This window comes from Acipenser ruthenus, chromosome 21 (genome assembly GCF_902713425.1).
Source record: "Acipenser ruthenus chromosome 21, fAciRut3.2 maternal haplotype, whole genome shotgun sequence".
In the NCBI taxonomy this organism is placed as follows: Eukaryota; Metazoa; Chordata; class Actinopteri; order Acipenseriformes; family Acipenseridae; genus Acipenser; species Acipenser ruthenus.
In genome coordinates this window covers 15,273,211-15,299,086 of record NC_081209.1, presented here as the reverse complement: position 1 = coordinate 15,299,086, position 25,876 = coordinate 15,273,211, and the positions used below count along the sequence as shown (strand labels likewise).

Here is a 25,876-nt window from a genome sequence, read left to right as displayed (position 1 = left end):
GGATGGGGAGCTGGGGGCTGGCTGGAAGGAAGTCTTTGCAGTGGTCAGATTGATGGACAGGGGGCTGCACTGTTTTCACTGTACGGGTGGGGAGCTGGGGGCTGGCTGGAAGGAAGTCTTTGCAGTGGTCAGATTGACTGACAGGGGGCTGCACTGTATTCACTGTACGGGTGGGGAGCTGGGGGCTGGCTGGAAGGATGTCTTTGCAGTGGTCAGATTGACTGACGGGGCTGCACTGTATTCACTGTACGGGTGGGGAGCTGGGGGCTGGCTGGAAGGAAGTCTTTGCAGTGGTCATATTGACTGACAGGGGGCTGCACTGTATTCACTGTACGGGTGGGGAGCTGGGGGCTGGCTGGAAGGATGTCTTTGCAGTGGTCATATTGACTGACAGGGGGCTGCACTGTATTCACTGTACGGGTGGGGAGCTGGGGGCTGGCTGGAAGGAAGTCTTTGCAGTGGTCAGATTGATGGACAGGGGGCTGCACTGTTTTCACTGTACGGGTGGGGAGCTGGGGGCTGGCTGGAAGGAAGTCTTTGCAGTGGTCATATTGACTGACAGGGGGCTGCACTGTTTTCACTGTACGGGTGGGGAGCTGGGGGCTGGCTGGAAGGATGTCTTTGCAGTGGTCAGATTGACTGACGGGGCTGCACTGTATTCACTGTACGGGTGGGGAGCTGGGGGCTGGCTGGAAGGAAGTCTTTGCAGTGGTCATATTGACTGACAGGGGGCTGCACTGTATTCACTGTACGGGTGGGGAGCTGGGGGCTGGCTGGAAGGAAGTCTTTGCAGTGGTCATATTGACTGACAGGGGGCTGCACTGTATTCACTGTATGGGTGGGAGAGAAAGCATCTTGCACATGTTGTTACTCTTCAGTTTGTTTTGTTTTGAACCAGTCGTGACCGTTTTCTTCAGAGCCACATAAATGTTCCACTGAACCTGCTGCTTCACAGTTTGACACCTTTTGTGTTCTGCCTCATTAAAAAAAGTCTATTTTTATAATAGAAGGATACAGGCTAGTTCCCCTGTAAATACACAGAAATGATGGCAAACAAGAATTAAATGCAAAACTCAGAAGTTAAGTCTTGGCTGGCTTCCACCTGGCTCTGGTAGAAATGCTTGATTTTAAGGAAAGATCAGAATACTTGCGGTGGTTCCCATCAGCATCGCAAATATCAGTCCTATAAAGAAGCACAGCTTTTTAGAATTACGCAGAATTAATCCTGTTGGTTGAAGCTCGTGTTTTTTCATTTGTAGCCATTGTTTTTTTTTATTTATTTTTATATATATAGTAAAGGGGTTCAAGTGGCAGATGGATTGGTGCAATTAGCCCATTCTTTCCTGACCCCAGTGAGGGTCCCTGCCTTTGTTAGCCCAGGAGGGCTGATTGATACTGTATCAATGAGGAAAGCATTATCGCCAACAACAGAGGAGGCTCGTTTAGAAGAAACTAGCCTCATAACTGTGAACGGCCATTCTAATGCTAATTACATAATGGGAATATTTGTCAAAGTGACCTGTGTTGATGGAAAGCGGGGACAATATTTAAGGAAGCGTCAATTTAGGTATTTTATCTGACAGGTTTTTTTTGGTTGCTTTTCCTTCCCCCAACAATCTAAGCATTAAGTGTAGGCCTGCAGCTGTTTCTCTGCAGTTTGGAAGCCAGATAGGAATAGTGCTTGTGTTGCAAGAATTACAACAGCAGATGACTTTGTTAGTGCCACTTACTCCATGGGTATCATGTGTCCTGTACAGTGACGAGGTTAACTAAGCTGGGCCTTTTAAACATTTATTGATCGTGACAAATAACCACGATATTCATTTAGATGCCTTGATGGGCCATTTTAAATTGCCCTTCCATTTAAATTAGTATGGTCAGGGTTTGCCATATGTAACTGGTTTAATGAAAATATAAATTGGATTAGAGTTGCTACATCCAGCTAATTAAATAATGACAATGCGTTTGCATGCATTTGGATGTTATGCACATCTTCAATGGGATTTTAATAATTGCAGTAGAGATGCCCAAATTTGCATTATTAAACTCGGTACTAGAGCAGTTTTAATAAGCACTGCATATTGGTATAAATAAGAAACATTGCTGAAGATCTTAAGTAGTTAAGTTTGCGCTACATGCTTCAATAAACAGTTTGGTCACGTGACAATTCAAATGCTCAGTCTGTCTGACCTGTTACCTGGAGATGGTTTATTATAGCTGCTCATTCAAACAGGTTTGCTGTGGTGTGTGGTTAACTACTTTAAGTGTATCCTTGTGCAACTTTAACTTGAAAACATGACTTCAATGTGCAGATCCCAGTCAGATGGAATAGGAGTTTGCTGTTCCTGTTAAAATGCTAATATACCAGTTACCCCTCATTCAGGTAGCACATTGGGAATAGCTGACACTGTCTTTATAGGAAAGACAAAACAATAAGCCTGATCTTTGAAACTCTCTTTCAGTTTATTGACCAAATGCTGTCCTGAATATTTCTATTGGTTGAATGTGGGCATTTTGAATTTGTTAATGAAACAAAGCATGAAATTGTGCGTGGGTGGAGAGGGTGGTAATCCCCCTGAATGGATATGAATAAAGCAGATGGATTAGGTGTTTGAATTGGACTGACCAGCCCCCAGGCAATGGCAGAGTGAGGGAGGGGTTTCTCCACTCTGAGTGCTTGTCAGTGCTGGCCACTTTTTAATGATTAATGATGTGTACCCAGTCTACCCCAGCCCTACACTGCGGGACAGTTTACTGAGACGGTATTGAGAGTGTTTTTTCCTGCGAGGGTAGGAATGGTAATTGATGCACAGTAAAGTGTACTTCCATGTAGTTCCTTACCCTTCCTGTACTCTAGGATGGGCTCTGGAGGAGGAGTGGATTAAATGTGGAATATTGTATGCAGTTTTGTATTAAGTAAGTTTAACAAAGTTACATTACTCAAACAGTGCTTCCCCAGTAAGCAATGCTAAATGTACTAAACAGTGCTGTTCAACTCAACGCAAAGTAATAATGTACTGAATGGACCTAGTGGCTCAGATCTAGTTTGAGCTTCATTGGTCAATGGCTAAATATTTAGTAGCAGTAAACTGAACTCCACCATTTTATAGCAGTTTATTTTAACTCAACACAACAAATACAGTAAGTATGGCCCATATTGCCAAACATGCAATTTCCAGAAACAGGGAATTAAAGAAAGAAATTAATTAGTCCCATGATTTAATTTTGAGCCTGAATATTGTGTTTCTGTGCTCCCGGTCAGTATACTGTAGATCAGGGCAGAGCATTTTTATTATTATTATTTCCCTTCCTAATCATGGGGAGTGTCCCAACAGTCGCAGAAGCTGAAACCTGATCGCCCCGTTCCCCGTGGGGGTGATGGGGAAGCTGCTCCAGTAAGTATTTGAAGGTAGGGGAGATCAGATCAAGGGGCCCCTGTCACACAACAGATGATTAATGTGCCTCTGAAATCTGGCCACTCACTTTGATATGGGAAGTGACAGACAGCGGGCTGTGAAGTGAGTGCTGTGCTTGCTGTGTGAGGCTGTTGAAATGAAAAGGGAACGTGGAGGGGTGAAGGACAGTGGAGCCGTGGGAGTGATTGTATTTGTATTGAAACTAAGCTCTTCATTTCCCTGTGGAAAATGCCACATCCATCATTGAGGAAAGGGAGCCTGACAGCTGAAACCTGTGCAGCACAAGGAAGCTCTTCACTGGGGCAGGAATCCCCCTGGACCTGGAGTCTGGCTGAGTCGGGATGCAGTGCGCCAGACACACCCATAGGAGGAAGAGCCCCGATTGGAACCTGCGATTGTCACTTGATTGGGCTATAAAATAACAAAAACATTTATACTGGCTTAGTGTGTATGTGTCTGTACATTTTTACATATGGGTCAGTGCACATGCATGAAGCAAACCCTGGTATTTGTGACATGGTTACAGTCATCATGTACGTTCAATTAAGAAGCCTTGTGTTATTTTACTGAAAATGATGTTGATGTTGTGTTTTTTTTTCTTGTATGTTGGAGCTGCAGATGATCACAGTTCAGGTTGTCAATTTACACATGGTGTCAGTAATTACACTACAAAAAAATCCTAATTTACTTGCTGAATGCAAATAACTGTACGCTCAGAATGCAGAGCGTCTTTAAATTATTTTATAAGAAGTGTATTGTTGACTTCTCATTAAATAGAAGTTTATTCATATCAAAATAACAATATTTTAATGTACTACTCCCGGTTTGCCTCAGTGTCAGAATAGGAAACGTCCGTACAGCAGTTTAACAGTGTCCATAATACCCCAATCCAGGACTTTATAACAGTCACCAATGTCTCGAAGCGGGAATCTGTTTTACAGCGATACAGTCCACATTGGTGTCCAATGGTTACGCCTGTAGGTTTGAAACCCGGGTCCACAAAGAAACAAATTTTGGGGGAGGGGGAAAGAGAGAGAACAGTTTTGTTTGTAATTTAATAATAACAGTAAGAAAAACAAGGGTTATTGTCTTTGTTAAATGAATACATTGTTATAAATATTGCTTTTGATTTATTATTACGAAAGAAGATACATTAAGCCGTATTCCCACAGAAAGTACAGGACCGGTGTCGGCACTGATGCCTCGTTTTTGTTTTCTAAATTCATCATTTACACACAACGATATTGCCAGTTCAGTGTCGGCAGTCTGGCGGCTTACCCTCATTTACACAGAATGTGGATATTCCCACATTAACATAATTTGCTAGTGTTCAGTACCGTGATCAAAACAATGATGCCTTTGGTACCTGCCGTGGTATGCGTGATATGTGTCACTATACTTTCTGAATATCACTAATGAAAAGATTGGAAGACATACAGAGAGAATTTAGCCATCACTTGCTTTTTATTACACACAACACCGCGTATCATTAACTTTTCTACTACTGTGGAATACACATTAGCATCTCTCACAGTTCCATCACATTGTGTGTTTATCTCTTCTGCCCTGGTGGTCAAAAGCTCCCTTACTACTTTTTCAGACCAAAAGGACTCGGTCAATTGCCATTCTGTTGGATTTATTTCTTCAATCAACACGTGGCAGAACAGAAAATTGTTTTCTTGGGGGGGAAAAAAAATCCACCTTGAACGCAAAATGCGGGGTCAGTGGTGGCATTGCAGTTTACACTGAGAAAAAGCCATTTCAGTACCGGCACAGAGCCGTGTCTGAACCACCTCGAAAGGTGGTTCAGTGCCGGCATAAAGTGTGACTGCTTTTTACCGGCACGTCCCATTTACATTGAAAGTGATACCGCATCATTGCCAGCACAGACACGGCAATTTGCTTCTGTGTAAACATACCTTTAGACACCAATTGGAACTGGAGTCTTTTGTAAGGTCGTACAGAGTTCTTAATTTTTAGTTGATGCACATCAAACATTATTAAACTAGTCATTTCTTGTACCTTTTTTTTTTTTTTTTTTTTTTACTGTTGCCAGTACAGTATAGATGTATATTGTTCAGAAGCAGTTTCAGCTACTTGCTCTCTTTATATAGTAAAAATCTTGTTTCTTATTGCTTCTTTCTGCTCGTATTCAATAATAGCCTAAATCTTAAATCCCAGGGCTTGAAGTTAACAGCGGCCATGCGGTAATTGCCGCAATGCCCCTCAAAATGTTTGTCTATTCACAGCCATGACGGCCGCAGTGCCCTTCAGCTACAGCAACTAGAGAGACGCCTGTATTAGTAAGTGTTTGGGTCCGAACAACCTCATGATTATGTGATTTGTGTGGTTAAGTCACACCAATTCCATACACAACACTTGTGTCAATATGTATGAATGTATTTAGGCACGGGGATTGCACAGTCACTTCACATGCAGATTAAAGTGGGTATTTGTATGGGGGCACGGGGAGTGCACAATTAGTTAACGTGCAGACTGCGCCTGCTCAGATTGAGTGATTTAACAAGCAATCGAGCCAGGCACAGCAGCATAAGAGGCACGCATCTTTCACTTGGGGTTGGGTGTTAGGTGAGGAGAGAACAAGTGTCGGGAGGTATAGAAAGAGTAGCTATTCGTGCTGACTGTAAATCAGCACGTTACTTGTTTTTGGTTTGTCTCGCCGTGTTTGTTTAGTGTGTGTTTGTTTTGGCCAACATGCCATTTATTTTGGTGTCTCAGTTTTTGTTTTGTTTAAGTCTTTTATTTTCAATAAACTTGCGCATCAGTGCTTACATACCACAGTACTGTTGTGATTTCCTTCCTGGTCTAACATCACCACAAGCCGTTGTTGTTGTTTTAGTAGCACTTTGGGGTCTTAGCAAGTTGTTGTATTTTAAGCAGTTGAATATGATGGCAACCAACTTGCTCTTGAAGTGGCGCCTAACAGTTGGATTTGGTGACCAATTTGTTTTGGCCTAAGCCAATGGCTTCTAAGACAAAAAGTTAAGCTCCTTTCACACTGGCACTCCTACCTGGGTTCTGGCTACCCGGGTCACTATCCTGTGTCGTGTGAAACCACTTACATGGATCGTACCGGGGTCCCAGCGACCCACCACAGGATGTGGGTCTACACGCTTTGACCCGGGTTGAGCGAGACAAAGTGCATGTTTAGCCATATTTTTGTTGCTTCAGGCACACCATGAGCCAGATTGCAGCAGGGATGAAGAAACATTTGCTCTAATCAACATTTGGGCTGACGGTTCAATCCAGAGCAGCTTAGATGGAATTGTCCTTAACAAGCTGCTTCCGAGGCATTGATTCACGCAGTGTGTACTTGCATCTGTCACCCAGGTGAACACACAAAATCATGTACCCGGTTCCGACCCAGGTAGATCATGACAGTGTGAAAGGGGCTTTAATCTAGAGACCTGTCTAGGCTGCTGGTTGACAAAAAAACATAATTTTCTGAATAAATAAATAGGTAAGTTAAACTATGTTTCTTTCTGTGGCCAATAATTAGCTTTATCTATGAATCCTAAACAGTATTGCATAGCAACCTACACTTTGCCTTGACTTCACTTTAGTGCTCTATACAGATTTATTAAACTGAGGCCATTTTGGACCCCTGCAGTCCAACGTTACAAATATTATTGTCCGTGTATTTAAATATCTTAATATCTTTGAGACCTGAAGCAAGACAGCAGCTAAATAAGAATATGTTGTCAATTTTTTTTTTTTAGTTAACCATTATAGTATGCAACTAAATAGAGGAATGGTAACTTATTCATGAATTGGTTCTGTAACGGGCATTGCTTTGTGATGCAGATTCTGTCCAGTTCCCTGTCACCCAGCCTCCACCCTGTTACGCTTCATTCTGAGAAGATAATTGAAAGACAGTATTTAAACTATTGTTGATTTATATATGGCTGATTACTACATTCTTACATAGTTTAGCTATCTGTGCACTCAACTTCTTTAGAATGCAGACTTTGCTTATAATCCAGTTTGTTTATAGCTTCCAAAAGTAATTTTACCATTAGGGTTAGTGGGGTGGCCCCAAAGTTTTGTACACTACCCTGTATAATTTGTGGTTTAAAGCAGCAGAGGTACATTTAAGTTGAGTGAAAATATTTTGCTATCATTTTTTACTGTACTGAGAACACGTTTGCAGGAATGCTAATAAAAAGAAAAGCGATGAAACATCATATCTCAATATATATATATATATAATTTTTTTTTTTTTTTTTAGCTCAGAGCCAGCTACCCAACGTTTCGATATGTTGTACGTCTTTCTCAAGGAAGCATGTGTTTGAATCAAAACATTGGAGGTATTTATAGGTGTTTGACGGCATGACAACTACATGATTGTTTGTTTATATTCAAATCCATGATTTATTCGTACATGATGTAATGGTGTTCTATATGTTGACATCATTTTTTACTTCTATCTTTAAATCTGTATTAATTCTAATTAACATTATTTTATATAAACTTATATTTACATTATCATGCAGTGTTGGCTCTGAGGATCAGCCTTGGCCTCCCCAGTGCATCAACATGCAAAACTTTTGAATTAATTTTGTTTATTTATTTAAATGTTATATATTTATTGGAGTTAATTAGTGCATTCTTTTCTGTTGAGTCCCACTGGCATAATCGTGTTCAGTCTATTTATCCATTTTATTCTTCTATATGTCGCATTGTCTAATTTTAGCTGTTCTAAACTACAAACTTTACATCATTTATGTCATGTCCTTGACTGGGGAACTGCTGTACTATTGGTTCATTCATTTTTTTATTTCTAATTAATGAAAGGTGGTTCTGAATTATTTTATATAAAGTTGTTCCAGTCTCTCCAACATATTTTATTTCATCACATTTTTCACAGGCTATCTCATAAACAACATTGCTATTTTTACAGTAGGTATTAGTTTTTAGTGGATATGTGGTGTTCTTATGTTTAATTATGTTTTTACTTTTGTCCATGTATTTACACACTTTACATGTACTAGTGCAAGTATTTGTAGAACCTATTCTGTCAATTATTCTTTTACATTTACTGCAAACTAAAATATCACCGAAATTAGCTTCTCTTTTGAATGCTACAACTGGGGCCTTCAGAAATACTTTTTTTCAGTTTTTCTGAATTATGTAGAATCTGCAAGTGTTTCCAAACTATCTTAGAAATATATGTAGGTTATGGTGATCTGCTTGTTTATGATCCCTGTAGGTTATGGTGATCTGCTTGTTTATGATCCCTGTAGGTTATGGTGATCTGCTTGTTTTATGATCCCTGTAGGTTATGGTGATCTGCTTGTTTATGATCCCTGTAGGTTATGGTGATCTGCTTGTTTATGATCCCTGTAGGTTATGGTGATCTGCTTGTTTATGATCCCTGTAGGTTATGGTGATCTGCTTGTTTATGATCCCTGTAGGTTATGGTGATCTGCTTGTTTATGATCCCTGTAGGTTATGGTGATCTGCTTGTTTATGATCCCTGTAGGTTATGGTGATCTGCTTGTTTATGATACCCGTAAGTTGTTGTTGTTGTTATTATTTATTTCTTGGCAGATGCCCTTATCCAGGGCGACTTACAATTGTTACAAGATATCACATTATTTTTTACATACAATTACATTATTTTTTTACACATTATTTTTTACATACAATTACCCATTTATACAGTTGGGTTTTTACTGGAGCAATCTAGGTAAAGTACCTTGCTCAAGGGTACAGCAGCAGTGTCCCCCACCTGGGATTGAACACACAACCCTCCGGTCCAGAGCCCTAACCACTACTCCACACTGCTGCCCAAGTTATGGAGATCTTCTTGTTTATGATCCCTGTAGGTTATGGTGATCTGCTTGTTTATGGATCATGTGGCTCTAATGTGCATTTGCATACCTGCTGTTAACATATTAACATACTTGCTATACTGGAAGACGTTTCAGTTTTTTTTTATTTAATTGTAGTTAAGCATGATATTCTTATAATGTCATACATAGGGGTAGATGTACTAAGATGGGCCAGTCGCAGTGCAAACATACCGCAGTTTGCATTTTCGTTACGACAATTCTCAAAGAGCACATTTTGCCTTATGTACTAAGAAAAAATATGTTAATGAAGAGAGCCGCAATACACTAATTTTAAATATAATTTGCGTCATCTTAGCGAGAGTTGAGTAACATTTTTTCAAATAAAATAGTGGCAGTTGAGTTGTGGTTTGCTGCAGCAGAGGGTGTCCGAAGGATAACGTCTATACATGCAAGGGTGCAAGAATCAAAATAACATTGTTTTTGTAAAAAAAAAATTATAAACCTTTATTTTACTCGGTGGGGAATTTTGAAATAACTATGTAACTTGGACTGATAAAAAGTTGATAGAAAATCATTGCTGTTCAGCAATCTTCGAAGTTTTGTTTCCTACTATTGGCACAGTTAATATTTTTCATTTTTTTTGTATTTTTTTCTTAATTTTCTGTCATGAACCCCTCAATCTCATAACCGACACCCAATAGAAAACTTGTTAAAACTGAACACTGTTGTTAGATAGATTTATAAAAGTGGTATTTCTAGAATTGTAATTTTTTTGTTAAGTATATTTCACCCAATAATTAAAAACGTATTGTTTTTAATTTAAATTATTTAAATTTCTACCTCATAACCGACACTCTATTAAATAACATTTTCATAAGTTTTTTTTCCTGAAGAAAAAATAAATCCTAAGCAAACAGTACTTAGACAGATGTGGAGTGTTTTGCAAATAGAAAACAAGTATAGCATTTGTTTTTTAAACTTTTATATTTCATATTTCTTTAAATTCTAATTTTAATTACAATGTTGGTTATGAGTGTGGGGTGTCAGTTATGAAAGCTCTGTGTTGGTTATGAGTTTCTTTTTCAGCACTTCATCTTATAGCTAAATCCTTGGGTGCAATTCATTAAAACATCAGAAGAAATGGTTACAGACCGCAAGCTGTCCGTTCTATATCAAATTCCAGTTGACATGGTACCCTTTTTGTGCCCTTTATTTAAATACATTTAAAAACTATATACAGTGCCGTGAAAAAGTATTTGCCCCCTGTCTGATTTTCTGCATTTTTGCACATTTTTCACATTGTATTTGGTCAGATTTTTTTGTGGGTTGTAGTAGTATATAGAGGGAGTCTGAGAGAAAAAATGACCCCAAAGTTTGGTGCTGCTTTCATTTGTTTGGTGTTCAAGGTAATCAAACATGTGATCTTCAGGTGTGAAAAAGTTATTGCCCACCCAAGTTAACTCAACCCAATTAAAGGGATAATTAGAGTCAGCTGTTTGAGTACTTTGGTTAACAACCAGGCCTGATTTGGGCCAGCCCTGCCCAATATAAATCTGACTAACTTTGGCCCTTACCATCAGAGTGAAGTTGTCAGCACACAGGTTCTAGAGGCACATCATGCCACGAACAAAAGAAATTCCTGAAGACCTCCGGGAAAAAAGTTGTTGATGCCTATCAGTCTGGAAAGGGTTACAAAGCCATTTCTAAGGCTCTGGGGCTCCAACCAACCACAGTCAGCCATATTGTCCAAATGGAGAAAGTTTGGGACAGTAGTGAATCTTCGCAGGAGTGGCCGTCCTGCCAAAATCTCTCCGAGCAAGGCATAAAATCGTCCAGGAAGTCACATAGAACCCTAGATCAACATCCAGGGATCTGCAGGCCTCTCTCGCCTCGGCTAAGGTCAGTGTTCATGACTCCACCATCAGAAAGACACTGGGCAAAAATGGGATTCATGGCAGAGTAGTGCGGTGGAAACCATTGCTCACTAAGAAGAACATGAATGCTCGTCTCAAGTTTGCCAAAAAGCACCTGGATGATCCTCAAGAGTTCTGGAACAATGTTCTATGGACAGATGAGTCAAAAGTGGAACTTTTTGGCCGACATGGGCCCCGTTATGTCTGGCAAAAACCAAACGCTGCATTCCACAGTAAGAACCTCATACCAACGGTCAAGCATGGTGGTGGTAGTGTCATGGTTTGGGGATGCTTTGCTGCATCAGGACCTGGATCCCTTGCCATTATTGAAGGAATCATGAATTCTGCTCTGTATCAGAGAATTCTGCAGGAGAATGTCAGGCCATCCGTCCGTGACCTGAAGCTGAAGCGCAGCTGGGTCATGCAGCAAGACAATGATCCGAAACACACAAGCAAGTCTGCATCAGAATTTGTATTTTTCAGTTAGTCTTTCAGGCTTTCTTATCTTTTCCTCAAGGAACTTTGCTTTTTCTGTGGCCTTTATGGTCTTTCTTCTTTGGAAGTGTTGTCTTCTATCTGTCTTCCCTTCCCAAGACTTTTTCTAGAGGTGCACGGTGATTCATGCGTTTGGATCTGTCCTGCTCCAGATACAGAGGGCCTTTCTGCACTCTTATTACCCTGATTTACAGGATGTGGTGGTGTTGATTGTGGAGTGACAGTGGTCAGTTCTTTTAGTTGTCCGTCTGTCGTCTGTTTTTTATGAAAAGCCTTTGTCTAATTCTTTCTTCTACCTCTCTGTACTGTATCTGATACTTCACTTATTGGCATGTATTTCTTTTTACTTCTTTCCCTTTCCTTTGCTAGGTACTTATTTTGTCTCTCAATATAATTTTTTCTTCTTTCCCTGTATCTTCTAAACTTCTCACAAATACACAGCTCAGCCTTGCTATATGCAAAGACATCTTATTAATATCTTAACTATCAGCTCAGAGAAAATCTGTATCCGGAAGAGAATATAAAACTGATTGTAACCCTAACTATATCTATATAATGGGATTTTAGTGTTATTAATGTGCGACACCCCAAAAACTGATTTGAAGTATACAAGTAAATAATATAAAAATCATTACCGACACAAACTTCTCATAACCAACATTTTTCTTGTTTTTGAAAAGTGTCGGTTATGAGAAAAATTGTAAGGTGTCGGTTGTGAGAAATTTCACTTCTTTGTCCATTTACAACAAACAGGGCAGCCATTGTTTTCCGATTTCAATGTAATAACAATGAGGATGAAGTAAATTTATATTAAATACATGTACATTTCATAAATATTTTTATTTCCATGTTTTGCTAGCGGTGTTGGTTATGAGCTACACAACTGTGCCAGGCTGCACTAGTGAGTTCAACGGTAATATTTTAAAAATAATGAAGAGCATATTTACCTCTGTCCTTCCCTACAGAAACCCTTGACCTTTCACCTTGTTTGAAAGACTTTATTGATATGTTGTCATTTCTACACAAAAAGTCAGTGGGTGTCGGTTATGAGATTTTGTGTGCAAAACTCTGGGACATGCATAGAATATTGTATAAATAGAAAATGACATAGCTTTTCTAATATTTAACATATGTTTTTGAAACAACTTGAATACTACTTTCAGATTTTTGTATAAAAACATAACATTATAATAATTAAATGTATAACATTTCACTCTGAAACTTAAAAATCAAACTCTGGGACAAGGGTCGGTTATGAGATTCAAAATATGAAAGTACAAAAAAAGGCAAAAACATTTTTTAAATGAATTAATAAGTTATTGTGCAGCATAGATTAAAATGTTATCTTTCTAAAAATATATAATTTTCAATAGGAAATTAATTTGTTTTGAGAAATGTGTCAGCCGGACACCAAGTTACATAGTTATTTGAAAATTCCCCAAGTAAGCACATTGAGATAAAAATCTATTTTACAAGTGCGACCTGGCCAAGAAAGAGATAAAACAAACAGTACCAAGTCTACTCAACTCTCAAGTAGATAATCGTGCAGCTTGCTCTTAAATTGTACTAAAGTTATTCGGGACTGCAGCTTGAGTTTAGATTGTAAATCATTCCAAGACCAAGGAGCAGAATAGGCAAATGATCTTTTAGCAGCCTCTGTACACACTTTAGGAACCGTGAAATTCAAAAATGTATGCATTTTTGAATTTCACAGCAGTTTGGAGTAGTGGTTAGGGCTCTGGACTCTTGACCAGAAGGTTGTGGGTTCAATCCCCCGTGAGGGACACTGCTGTTGTACCCTTGAGCAAGGTACTTTACCTAGATTGCTCCAGTAAAAACCCAACTGTATAAATGGGTAATTGTATGTAAAAATAATGTGATATCTGTATAATGTGAAATAATGTGATATCTTGTAACAATTGTAAGTCGCCCTGGATAAGGGCGTCTGCTAAGAAATAAATAATAATAATAATAATAATATGCAATCTAATACTGTAGTTACAAAAAGTGACTAGAAAGTATTCATTTATATATGGAAGTAATTTACAAAGAATAGCCTTATATAACAGAATATACCAGTGCTTCAACCTTCGCAAAGCCAAAGAGGTCCAGCCAACCAAACTGTATAACACACAATGATGAGTACTGTTCCTTGAATTCGTAATATATCTCAAGGCTGCATGATATATAGGATCCAGTTTGCTGAATGTTAAGGGCGATGCAAACCTATAGACTGTGTCCCCTTAATCAATTAGTTGTAAGGATATACAAGCAGTTAGATGTTTTTTTTTGTAGCTACAGAAAAACAAGATCAGAGTCTATAAAAGAAGCCTATCATGAATTTCAATTTTTTTGCAAGATTATCAATATGGACCTTAAATCGAGATTACTATCCAACCAGATACCCAGATATCTCAATAACTTTGTTATCTAAAGTAACTAAAGATGAGTGTAAATGTCATGTGTACAGTGCGTTCTGTTCCCTCTTCATTTTACCTATTTTTTAATACTAAAAATAGTACAAGCACATGGACTCCTCCGGATGGAAGAGATAAATGGTTAGATATGTATATTGAAGTAGTTAAACAAGAAATAATAGTAGGACTAAAGAAAAGATGTAAACTTAATTTAACCAATATTGAAGAACAAGCTATGACTGAGTTGTTAAATGATGATGATATAATGATAAGACCAGCAGATAAAGGCTCAGGAATAGTGCTAATGAACACAGATGACTATATGAAATCTGTAGAATGTGAATTAAGTAATACATATACATATGAAGAAGTTAAAAGCAATAAGATCAATAAATCGGTAAAAGAGGTTAAGGAAATTGCGGGGAGACTATACAATAAAGGCATTATATCAAAACAATAAAAAAAAATACATGCAGCCACATAATGCAAGAACAGGCCTAGCAAGAGGAAATCCTAAAATGCACAAAGAAAATCACCCTATGTGAATGATAGTCAGTACAATTGATAATCCAACACACATAATAGCTGAAATAGCAGAAAAACAACTTAGGTCGCACGTTGAGAAATTACCAAGCTATGTTAAGGATACAACACAATTTTTAAAAAGACTTGAATCAATAAAACACAACCTTCCAGAGAATACAATTTTATTTTGCATGGATGTAAAATCCTTGTACCCAAGTGTCCCTCGTAAAGAAACTTTAGAAGCTTGTCAAAAGGCACTAGATAATAGACTAGATAAATCAATACCTACAGCAGAGGTACTGAACATGATCAACATAGTTTTAGAAAACAGTTATTTTACATTTGTTGATAAGAATTACAAACAAAACGATGGTACCGCAATAGGATCTAAATTAGGAATGCATTTTGCCAGTACATACATGGGGAAATGGGAAGAACAATTACTTCGAAAATCAAAAAGAGAACCTTTAGAATACATTCGGTTTGTAGATGATATTTTTGGGGTTTGGACACATGGAGAAGAATCTCTTTTCCAGTTTCATAAAATGGCAAATGAAATACACAGTAATATTAAGGTGGACCTTCGATGGACAAGGAAAGAAATGGAATTTTTAGATACCATAGTAAAACTTGAAGAAGCTTCAATTGAGACTGACCTCTTCTGTAAACCTACTGACATGCACCAGTATTTACACATGTCCTCTGCACATCCGATACACACTAAAAGGGCAATCCCAAAGGGTCTAGGAATAAGAATACGAAGAATATGCTCAAAAGAAAGTGACTATGTAAAACAAAGAAATGTATTAAAAACAAATCTTAAAAAAAGAGGATACAAAGAAAGAATTATAGAGACGGAGTTAAGAAAAGTGGATAAACTAAAAAGAGATGATCTGCTAGATTATAAAAATAGAGATAAAAAGGTCAAAAGAGTCCCATTAATAATGACTTACTCTAAACTTTTGCCCAATATTTCTAAGATAGTTTGGAAACACTTGCGGATTCTACATAATTCAGAAAAATTAAAAAATAGTATTTCTTAAGGCCCCAGTTGTAGCATTCAAAAGAGAAGCTAATTTCGGTGATATTTTAGTTCGCAGTAAACGTAAAAGAATAATTGACAGAATAGGTTCTACAAATACTTGCACTAGTACATGTAAAGTGTGTAAATACATGGACAAAAGTAAAAACATAATTAAACATAAGAACACCACATATCCGCTAAAAACTAATACCTACTGTAAAAATAGCAATGTTGTTTATGGAATAGCCTGTGAAAAATGTGATGAAATCAAATATGTTGGAGAGACTGGAACTACTTTATATAAAAGAATTCAGAACCACCTTTCATTAATTAGAAATAAAAAAATGAATGAACCAATAGTACAGCACTTCACCAGTCAGGGACATGACATAAATGATGTAAAGTTTGTAGTATTAGAACAGCTCAAATTAGACAATGCGACATATAGAAGAATAAAAGAAAATAAATGGATAAATAGATTGAACACGATTATGCCAGCGGGACTCAACAGAAAAGAATGAACTAATTAACTTCAATAAATATATAACATTTAAATAAATAAACAAAATTCATTCAAAAGTTGTGCATGCTGATGCGCTGGGGAGGCCAAATCTAGACTGATCCTCAAAGCCAGCATTGCATGATATAATAAAAATATAAGTTTATATAAAGTAGTGTTAATTAGAATTAATACAGATTCAAAGATAGAAGTAAAAATGATGTCACAATATATAGAACACCATTACATCATGTAAGAATAAATCATGAATTTGAATGTAAACAATAACAAGTAGTTGTCATGCCGTCAAAAACCTATAAATACCTCCAATGTTTGGATTCAAACACAGGCTCCCTTGAGAAAGATATGTACAACATATCGAAACGTTGGGCAGCTGGCTCTTTGAGCTAAATATATATATATATATATATATATATATATATATATATATATATATATATATATATATATATATATATATATATATATAACTGAAAGTCAGTTTAATGTAGTCATACAGTAGCCCCTCGCTAAACCAGACATGTTTGTCCAACATAAGGAGGTGTCGGGTTTAAAAACAATACAATAAAATCGCACACGCATACATTTACAGTTCTCGATGTATTTTAAATATAAATTTGCACTGAAATAACACAAATGTTTTTTGGGTACGCTGCGCATTTACATTATGTAAAAATATAAATCTGTGTACAGTACAGTAGTAAAATCAAATACCTAACACATTTTTTTTGTACTTTAGCCTACTGGTAACACAAAATAAATCATGCTGCTGCATTGTACACATTGCTGTACAATGTGAATAAAAGATTATTTTAAATTGAAACTAAATCATTTTAGGATTTTTTTATTTTATTTTAATTATTATTATTATTTTTAACTTGGCCTACTTAGTAGCCTAGACAATTAACACGCAATAGATCATGGTCCTATACAGATGCTCAGAATGAGCTGGAGGGGTTATTGCTCCTAACACAGCAGTGTGGAGTAGTGGTTAGGGCTCTGGACTCCTGACCAGAGGGTCGTGGGTTCAATCCCCGGTGAGGGACACTGCTGTTGTACCCTTGAGCAAGGTACTTTACCTAGATTGCTCCAGTAAAAACCCAACTGTTTAAATGGGTAATTGTATGTAAAAATAATGTGATATCTGTAAATAATGTATAATGTGATATCTTGTAACAATTGTAAGTCGTCTGCTAAGAAATAAATAATTGTAAGTCGTCTGCTAAGAAATAAATAATAATAATAACACGCTGGGAAAACCAGAAATGTCAAGTACACCCTGACTGTAATGAAAATTAGGTACTTGGGTGTTCGTCTCAAAAATGCAACACATGAGAAAAAGTGGACTGGGAAATGCCAGCAACAATTGCGACTGTTTGTTTAAAACATGCTTTCAAAAGTTGTTAACAAATTGATGCAATTGTAAGTGTCGTAACTGCCCGCAGCTTTAATACTTCTCGTTACAATATTTTGGATCCCTCATTTGCACTCTCATCTCCACCCTGTTTGTGTGGATTTCTGCAGGAATGCCCAGAATTACATATTAATTTCAGGCTAAAGCGCAAATAAGAACTGTGGCTGCAAAGCATTCGTTAAAATGATGCTCACAGCATTTCACGCTACACTTCCGACTGGTTTGCAGCGATTGCGACAGATGCAACACTTTAGTACATCTGCCCCATAGTGTTTGTGTTTTAACACTTTTTGGTACATGTCGGGTCCTCTTTGAAATGTGAAGGCGGTGTCGGACAGGGGAGGGAAGTGTTGCTTTTTGTATGTACTGGCTGTCAGATAGCAGGCCTGTGAGCAGGGCTCCTGGAAACGCTGCTGTTGTGTGGTCTGCGCTGATTACAGTAGCCACCCACAAGCCAGCTTGAAAGCTTTATTCGTTATTGGTTGCCTGATTTCTTTGTAATTGCTAGGTTATTTTCTCTGTAATTATATACATATCAGGTTTTCCTTTCTTAAGCTGAAAGTCATCGTGCTGACTCCGATAATAGTCTGCGGTGCTAGAAATTCCTTGCACTCTGGCTGGGTTCAGCATCGACTCCATCACAACTTAAACACTGCTCACAGCGCCTGGCCTACATGTGTGCTGTACTGTGGCAATAAAGGAGAATAAAACAAATCAGCACTATATGCCATCACAAAAACTTTACTGATGGCATGCAAAATGCCAGGATGTTAAACGTATTCAAATGTTGACAGTTTCTGTAGGCAAATCCTCCTACTAATCGTCTCTAGTTCTTTACCCAGCGAAAGGCTTGGATCTGATATGACCTGCCGCACAGTTCTGATCATAGTCTGTGTGAAGTGCTGTTTTCAACACCTACTGTTATAACAAATGGCCATGTTTCATCCACAATCTCTCAGCTGCCATACATTTATATCCTTGATTGCTACAGTCATCTGTTATATTTGAATGTTTTAATTGAAGTGGGGAGGGTCTTAACAACAGGGCCTTCCCTCCAGAGCCAGTTGCTTTCAAGTCGTCCTTTGACAGTGGATCAGGGCTGCATGTCTGCTGTGGGGCTCCCTGTAAACTGGGCTTGTTGACAGTGGATCGGGGCTGCATGTCTGCTGTAGGGCTCCCTGTAAACTGGGCTTGGGGAGCAAGGCCTTGTTTCCCTTGGTAACCACAGAGGCAAATCTAAGCAATTTTTCCAGCTTGGTCAGTTGCCTACCTTCATGAATGAGGAGTGTTTCAGCTAATGTTTTCATCAGGGGTTGTGAGATTGCTCTGTGCTGAGGTAGTTTTGTACATTCGGTAGGGTATTCGAACCCTGTCTGGGAGTCAAAAGGACAAGGATTATTCTTACTTTTGAGCCTTCCCTCAACAGCAGGTCATAGGGATCTACAGTATTACTCACGGCTTGAGCTAATAAAGGCTCTAAGCAACAGTTTATTTGAATGAAACTTTACAGGTATATAACAGTGAATATAGGTCAATAAAATCATGCGTTCATTTTTGGCTGTATCTTGAGAACCTTGCTAATTGTAGAGAGTTCTAGACTGCTGAGGACCCTTAAGCTAATCGGAGCTCTTCATGCCGTCAGCCGGACCTCACAGGGCTTTTACTGTGCTGCCTTGTCAGTACTGGTACTGTTGACAGCACCTGCTTTAAAATAACAACATTTATAAATAAACCAATAAATCATACATGAGGCACCTCTAGGAATTCCATTTAACTGCAAAGTCAATTGAAAACGGTGACATCACAATAGGCCATGTATCTCTGCTACGCTAACAGTACCGGTATTCTCTTCACATTCTCTTTAGTGAAAAACTAAATAAAGGTTTGTAATGAATAGAAATAAAGATCAGTTGATTATTCACTTGCATGTTAATAATGCAGTATATAGTAGTTCTAGTGCAATAAGAGCCTGTCTTGGGGCAATATCGACACTTGCAGCGGGTAAACTGTTCATGCACAGAATTGAGCTCTTTGAAAGGGGGTCTTGTTTAATGTCATCTATGCTTTTAAAATGCCAGTCTCTGCATGCGTTCGAACCCAACATGTCACATGACATCTACTTTGCAGCTGTTCTCTGTCTATTGATTACTTTAACAGACCTAGAAATGGTGCTTCTGAGCTAATGTCTTTATCTGTCAATCTGTGTGGCCATTGATTAGCAGCTATAGCTCTGTATTAAATAAGCAGGAGGAGGATTGATTTTAGCAGCTATAGCTCTGTATTAAATAAGCAGGAGGAGGATTGGTTTTAGCAGCTATAGCTCTGTATTAAATAAGCAGGAGGAGGATTGGTTTTAGCAGCTATAGCTCTGTATTAAATAAGCAGGAGGAGGATTGATTTTAGCAGCTATAGCTCTGTATTAAATAAGCAGGAGGAGGATTGATTTTAGCAGCTATAGCTCTGTATTAAATAAGCAGGAGGAGGATTGATTTTAGCAGCTATAGCTCTGTATTAAATAAGCAGGAGGAGGATTGGTTTTAGCAGCTATAGCTCTGTATTAAATAAACAGGAGGATGATTGATTTTAGCAGCTATAGCTCTGTATTAAATAAGCAGGGGGAGGACTGATTTTAGCAGCTATAGCTCTGTATTAAATAAACAGGAGGATGCTTGATTTTAGCAGCTATAGCTCTGTATTAAATAAGCAGGGGGAGGACTGATTTTAGCAGCTATAGCTCTGTATTAAATAAGCAGGGGGAGGACTGATTTTAGTAGCTATAGCTCTGTATTAAATAAGCAGGGGGAGGACTGATTTTAGCAGATATAGCTCTGTATTAAATAAGCAGGAGGATGATTGATTTTAGCAGCTATAGCTCTGTATTCAGTAAGCAGGGGGAGCAGCAGTGACACAATGAATAAGCACAGTTCTGGTGTCTGGAGGAGTCCGACTCCACACATGGAATCAATGGGAACGTGTCTTCCTCGTTACAAGCCAGCTTCTATTTTGTGAAGTGAGCAGACCAAGTAGAGAGGACAGGGGGAGCAGAGTTCTGAGCTCTGAAGTAATGAATGGCACAGGGACTGGATTAACTAAAGATCACCTACTTAGTCTTGAAAATGGATCGCTCCACTCTAATACCCGTTATGGGCCTTTAGACTAACGATTGCAATGGGTATTAATAATCGTGTTTAAAATCTGATCTTATTCATGCAGTAATAATAAATACAGAACACGTGCCACTGAAGTGCCATTTTTATTTGAATGAACTCCTGGGTGGTTCTTTTCATTTGTTAGCATTACTGAATACAATAACTCTGCAGGCAGAGGGTTTTGAGTTGAAGGGCCCTGTTCCTTGTATCTGTTGCGGTTTTAGATCATTAAAATAGATCCAACTGTGTAAGATCAAGAGAGGGGTGAGTTTCAAAACTGAAGTGCTGAGCTAGGGGTTGTCTGGAACACATCAACATGAATGAAACATGCCCTCGATGAAACCCTCCCTTTTATTCAGAGCAGATCTGTGCACAGTATGGGGTGTCTGAGGCACTTCTCTCTGTCTTCTGAAATTCACAGAGCTCAGTTTACGAAATGCAGACAAGTTTGGGGCTAGAACCAAACAATACAAATCATGACGTTCTCATGAGGGCCATGTGATTGGGTACGAATTGTCTATATATGTTAGTTTAAGCTTGTTTATTCTGTAAGGGAGGAATGAAGTGGTGAATCGATGAAAATAATCTACTGTTTTCCCCACATAAAACATTTCTGATTCCAATGCTATTCGGTCAAAATGTGATCGCACAATACAACTGATAATATAAAACAAATCTATTTTAATGAAATTATAGAATATGCATAAGATTCTAAATTCCAGTACTTGAGGTTTTGTAAGAAGTCTTATAAAAACATGACTACTTTTGTCAGTTTTTGACTTTGAGAGGAAAACCAGCAATTTGCTAAAGCAATTCTCAGCTGAATTGGAAAATGAATATATTCAAAGATCAAAGGGTGGCTCCTAGAAATCTTTAAACTACCATTCCTAGTATTGTGTGTGTGTGTGTGTGTGTGTGTTCTATAATTAGTTTTTGTAGTACTTGCTCTGAACATGATCTGGCTGTTGTGGTTGTGTGTGTTTTAAAAGTAGAATTACCATCTCCACACATGAAATAGCAAGACGCTAAAGTATAGATTCAGCCATCTCCACGCATGAAATAGCAAGACGCTAAAGTATAGATTCAGCCATCTCCACACAGGAAATAGCAAGACGCTAAAGTATAGATTCAGCCATCTCCACGCATGAAATAGCAAGACGCTAAAGTATAGATTCAGCCATCTCCACACATGAAATAGCAAGACGCTAAAGTATAGATTCAGCCATCTCCACGCATGAAATAGCAAGATGCTAAAGTATAGATTCAGCCATCTCCACGCATGAAATAGCAAGATGCTAAAGTATAGATTCAGTGTTTTTCTTGGCAGCCATATTTTCAGCATCTCAAATGAACTGAAATGTCTGCCTTGACTTTCTCATCTCTTCTGTCTCTGTGTTCCGATGCATTAGCTCAGGGGGGTCAAACTCCAATCCTCGAGGGCCGCAGGGTCTTCTGGTTTTCATTCCAACTTAAGCTCTCAATTAACATAATTGATCTAATTGTTTGTTGAATTTGACATATTTCATATTTTTCAAGGTCTTTTACAGTTGATGGTTTTAAAAATGCACAAATAATTAGACCAGTTAAGTAATTGAGAGCTCGGGTGGAACGAAAGCCAGAACACTGCGGCCCTCCAGGAACTGAGTTTGACAGCCCTGCATTAGCTTGTAGTTAAGTCGAACTAGTCTGCATTCTGTTTTTCCTATGGTTTCAATGGAGTGTCCCTGTCTTGCAGGCCCTCTGTAATCAAGTCATTGTTTTCAGTGGGCCACTGCTCTGCTGAGTGACTAGTTCATGTTGCATTGCACTTGTTTTTGTGGCTCTGTGGAAAGTCACTGAGCTTCACAATGTGGCTCTGAGGAAGTGTCACTGAGCTTCACAATGTGGCTCTGAGGAAGTGTCACTGAGCTTCACAATGTGGCTCTGAGGAAGTGTCACTGAGCTTCACAATGTGGCTCTGGAAGTGTCACTGAGCTTCAGTGTGGCTCTGTGGAAGTGTCACTGAGCTTCACAATGTGGCTCTGAGGAAATGTCACTGAGCTTCACAATGTGGCTCTGAGGAAGTATCACTGAGCTTCACAATGTGGCTCTGAGGAAGTATCACTGAGCTTCAATGCGGCTCTGTGGAAGTGTCACTGAGCTTCACAATGCGGCTCTGTGGAAGTGTCACTGAGCTTCACAATGCGGCTCTGTGGAAGTGTCACTGAGCTTCACAATGCGGCTCTGAGGAAGTGTCACTGAGCTTCACAATGTGGCTCTGTGGAAGTGTCACTGAGCTTCACAATGTGGCTCTGTGGAAGTGTCACTGAGCTTCACAATGTGGCTCAGGAAGTGTCACTGAGCTTCACAATGTGGCTCTGTGGAAGTGTCACTGAGCTTCACAATGTGGCTCTGTGGAAGTGTCACTGAGCTTCACAATGTGGCTCTGTGGAAGTGTCACTGAGCTTCACAATGTGGCTCTGTGGAAGTGTCACTGAGCTTCACAATGTGGCTCTGAGGAAGTGTTACTGAACTTCACAATGTGGCTCTGAGGAAATGTCACTGAGCTTCACAATGTGGCTCTCTGGAAGTATTACTGAGCTTCAATGTGGCTCTGTGGAAGTGTCACTGAGCTTCAGTTCTGCTGAAGGTTTGAAAAGACTGCAAGGTCTTGGTTAACTTTAAACAAGTCAATGAGTAGAGAACTGCTAAAGCGATGCCTGAGTGGATTTCATACGGTTTATTCAACTTTGTAGTAAACCAAACGTTTCTTTTGTGATTATGTTTGTTTGTGTTTGGTTGGTTGGGCAGTTCAGATTTGTAGAAGTGGATGTTTTAAATGTCACTCAAAGGGGATTGTTGCTTAAATTTCCTAGACTTTGAGGTGCAATTCATGTTGATAAGTTACAGTAAACTCTGCTATAACTAAATAAAATAAAAAAGGCAGAGTTATGAGTTCAATTTAATTTACCAGGCCCGATTCCCAATACATGACAAAACCAACCTTATATTGTGACTGATAATCAGGGTGAAATGAACTGGAACAGCTGCTTTCCTAAATAGAAAGGTTTTAAACAAGGAGGCCTTGTCATGAAGTTAGTCATCACGTTATGATGTTGTAGTTAAATGAAGCTCTTATTAAAGGAAGATGGATATCGATGTCAGCTGTAGAGGTTACAGTTCTTCTCTCTCTGTTTTATATAGAGACTTTCACTTCTTTAGTAACACCGCCAATGCAATTATACCAAACCCAATTAGGCAGCTGTTACCCATGTGTGCTGCCCTGCAAGCACAGTACAAAGTATCACAGTACAAATTATCACATTACAGAATATCGCATTACAGTTATAAAGTATATTAAAATCAGTAGCAAATAAGAGCAAATTCAAATAAGAAAAAAACTGAATCCAGTAAATAATTCCATTTAAGAGCGAGTTCGACTAAGAGCAGTTAACCTTTTAAATATTTACTTATACGAGTGAAGTCCAGGAAGAGCACATAGTAAGAATGATAAATGGATGAGAATGATTTCAAATAAGAGCAGTTCAGTGCAAGTACAAGCTGATGCAAGTACTGGTACAATTGGGTGCCGTATAATCCAGTATAGTCTAGAATTGTGAGGTTTACGATGCTGTCTGAACAGATGTCTCTTGAGGAGGCGCCGGAAGGTGGTCAGGGACTGAGCAGTCATTGGGCCGATTTCCACGAGTGTTTTCTGTTTCTCGAGACATGTACGACTCGCCGAATAAACATGGACCTGGTACTTTTTCGCGTTTTACATTTAAAGCCTTTCATTTTCCTCGGAATGTCTACTTTTCCTCGATCGCTATGCAAATGAAGGAGAGGGGGAGGGGGGTCAGATTTAAATTAGCCATGCTGACGGCCCACTTAGATTCTCGTGCTGTTGACCGTGAAAGTCCCTGAAATACTGTTTGCATGAGAGAGAATCCACGTCACATCGTGTGTGACGGAAATCGTTATTAAAGATCTGATTTGCTGATGGATAGTGTCTGCTTTTTTATACTTTTGTTTTAGTGTTTTTGCCCACACTGCTTTTCACACATCATCTGTGTGTGTGTGTGTGTGTGTGTGGGTGGGGGGAGGGTGGGGGGGGGGTATATCTTTATTAATAATAAACTGGGCCAAACCCAAGTGGTGGTTGAACAGGCGTTTGGGTTATTGAAAGGGAGGTGGTGGATACTACTGAAGCATACTAAAGTGAACCACGAGTTTGTTCCCAAAATTATTACAGCCTGCTGTATCCTGCATGATCTGTGCCAGGACCGTAAGGGGGTGTTCAGGCAAGAGGAGGAACAGCTATGTCAGCCTCATCATGTCAGCGATATGAAGAGGGTCCTGCTATTAGAGATGCACGGCTATCTTTATTTTGAGTAGTATTATTGTTTCCCAAGAAATAAGTGACAAAAATTCCACATCACATTTTATTTTGAGAGTGGGTTAAACAATGTTCGTGTTGTGCATTGTATCAAGCTGCCTCATCATATCCTCTTCTCTTATGGATATTAACGCCCGAGCCTCTTCATCACTCCAGTGGACATAATTGGAGGATGAACACAGGTTTTTCTCAGACATAACTAGGAGAAATTGCATGGGAGTGTAGTTTTATACACATTTAAACATAGTAAGCAGTATTTTACAATAAAATCATTTGGACAGTTGTTTGGAAGGCTATTTGCAAGTGTATTCTGAAGTACTGTACAGTAGCTGTAACCACCTGAATTCACAAGCCCACAATGCAGTTTATCAAACATTTTTAGTAATAGTTTTAAACAGAAACTCGGTAAATACAATCTGTGTAATACTTTACAAACACATTTAGATACATGCATGTTTAGCATTATGCACATTTTTAGGGAAGACGGAGAAAAAAGTGGGATTATCTGCAACATCAATCTGATAAGGGAAATACAAGATACATTAATGTCCCTGCTGCCATCTTTGGACGAGCTAACATTTCCACGAGAAACTCGTGTTTACGTGTGTAAGCATTTCCTGGAATCTCACATGAAAATGGGAATTTCCCGTTTAAATACTGTCTGTTATCGGGGCCAGTTTCACAAGTTTTTGCAGCCAACGTGCACGCGCATTACCGATTCCCGTGAGAGATAGCACTCGTGTAAACTGGCCCATTGTTGAAAGAAGTGTTCCGAGTTGCTTGCTTGTCAGTTCGTGAACATCCAGTACGGT

At 38.8% G+C, this 25,876-nt stretch overlaps 1 protein-coding gene across 4 annotated transcripts in view; it reads left to right on the top strand.

The window, feature by feature from the left end:
• The window catches only part of LOC117427917 (AT-rich interactive domain-containing protein 3B-like), a 77,644-nt gene that overhangs the window by 29,309 nt on the left and 22,459 nt on the right, over nucleotides 1–25,876 (top strand). The gene's annotated exons all lie outside the window — the stretch shown is intronic.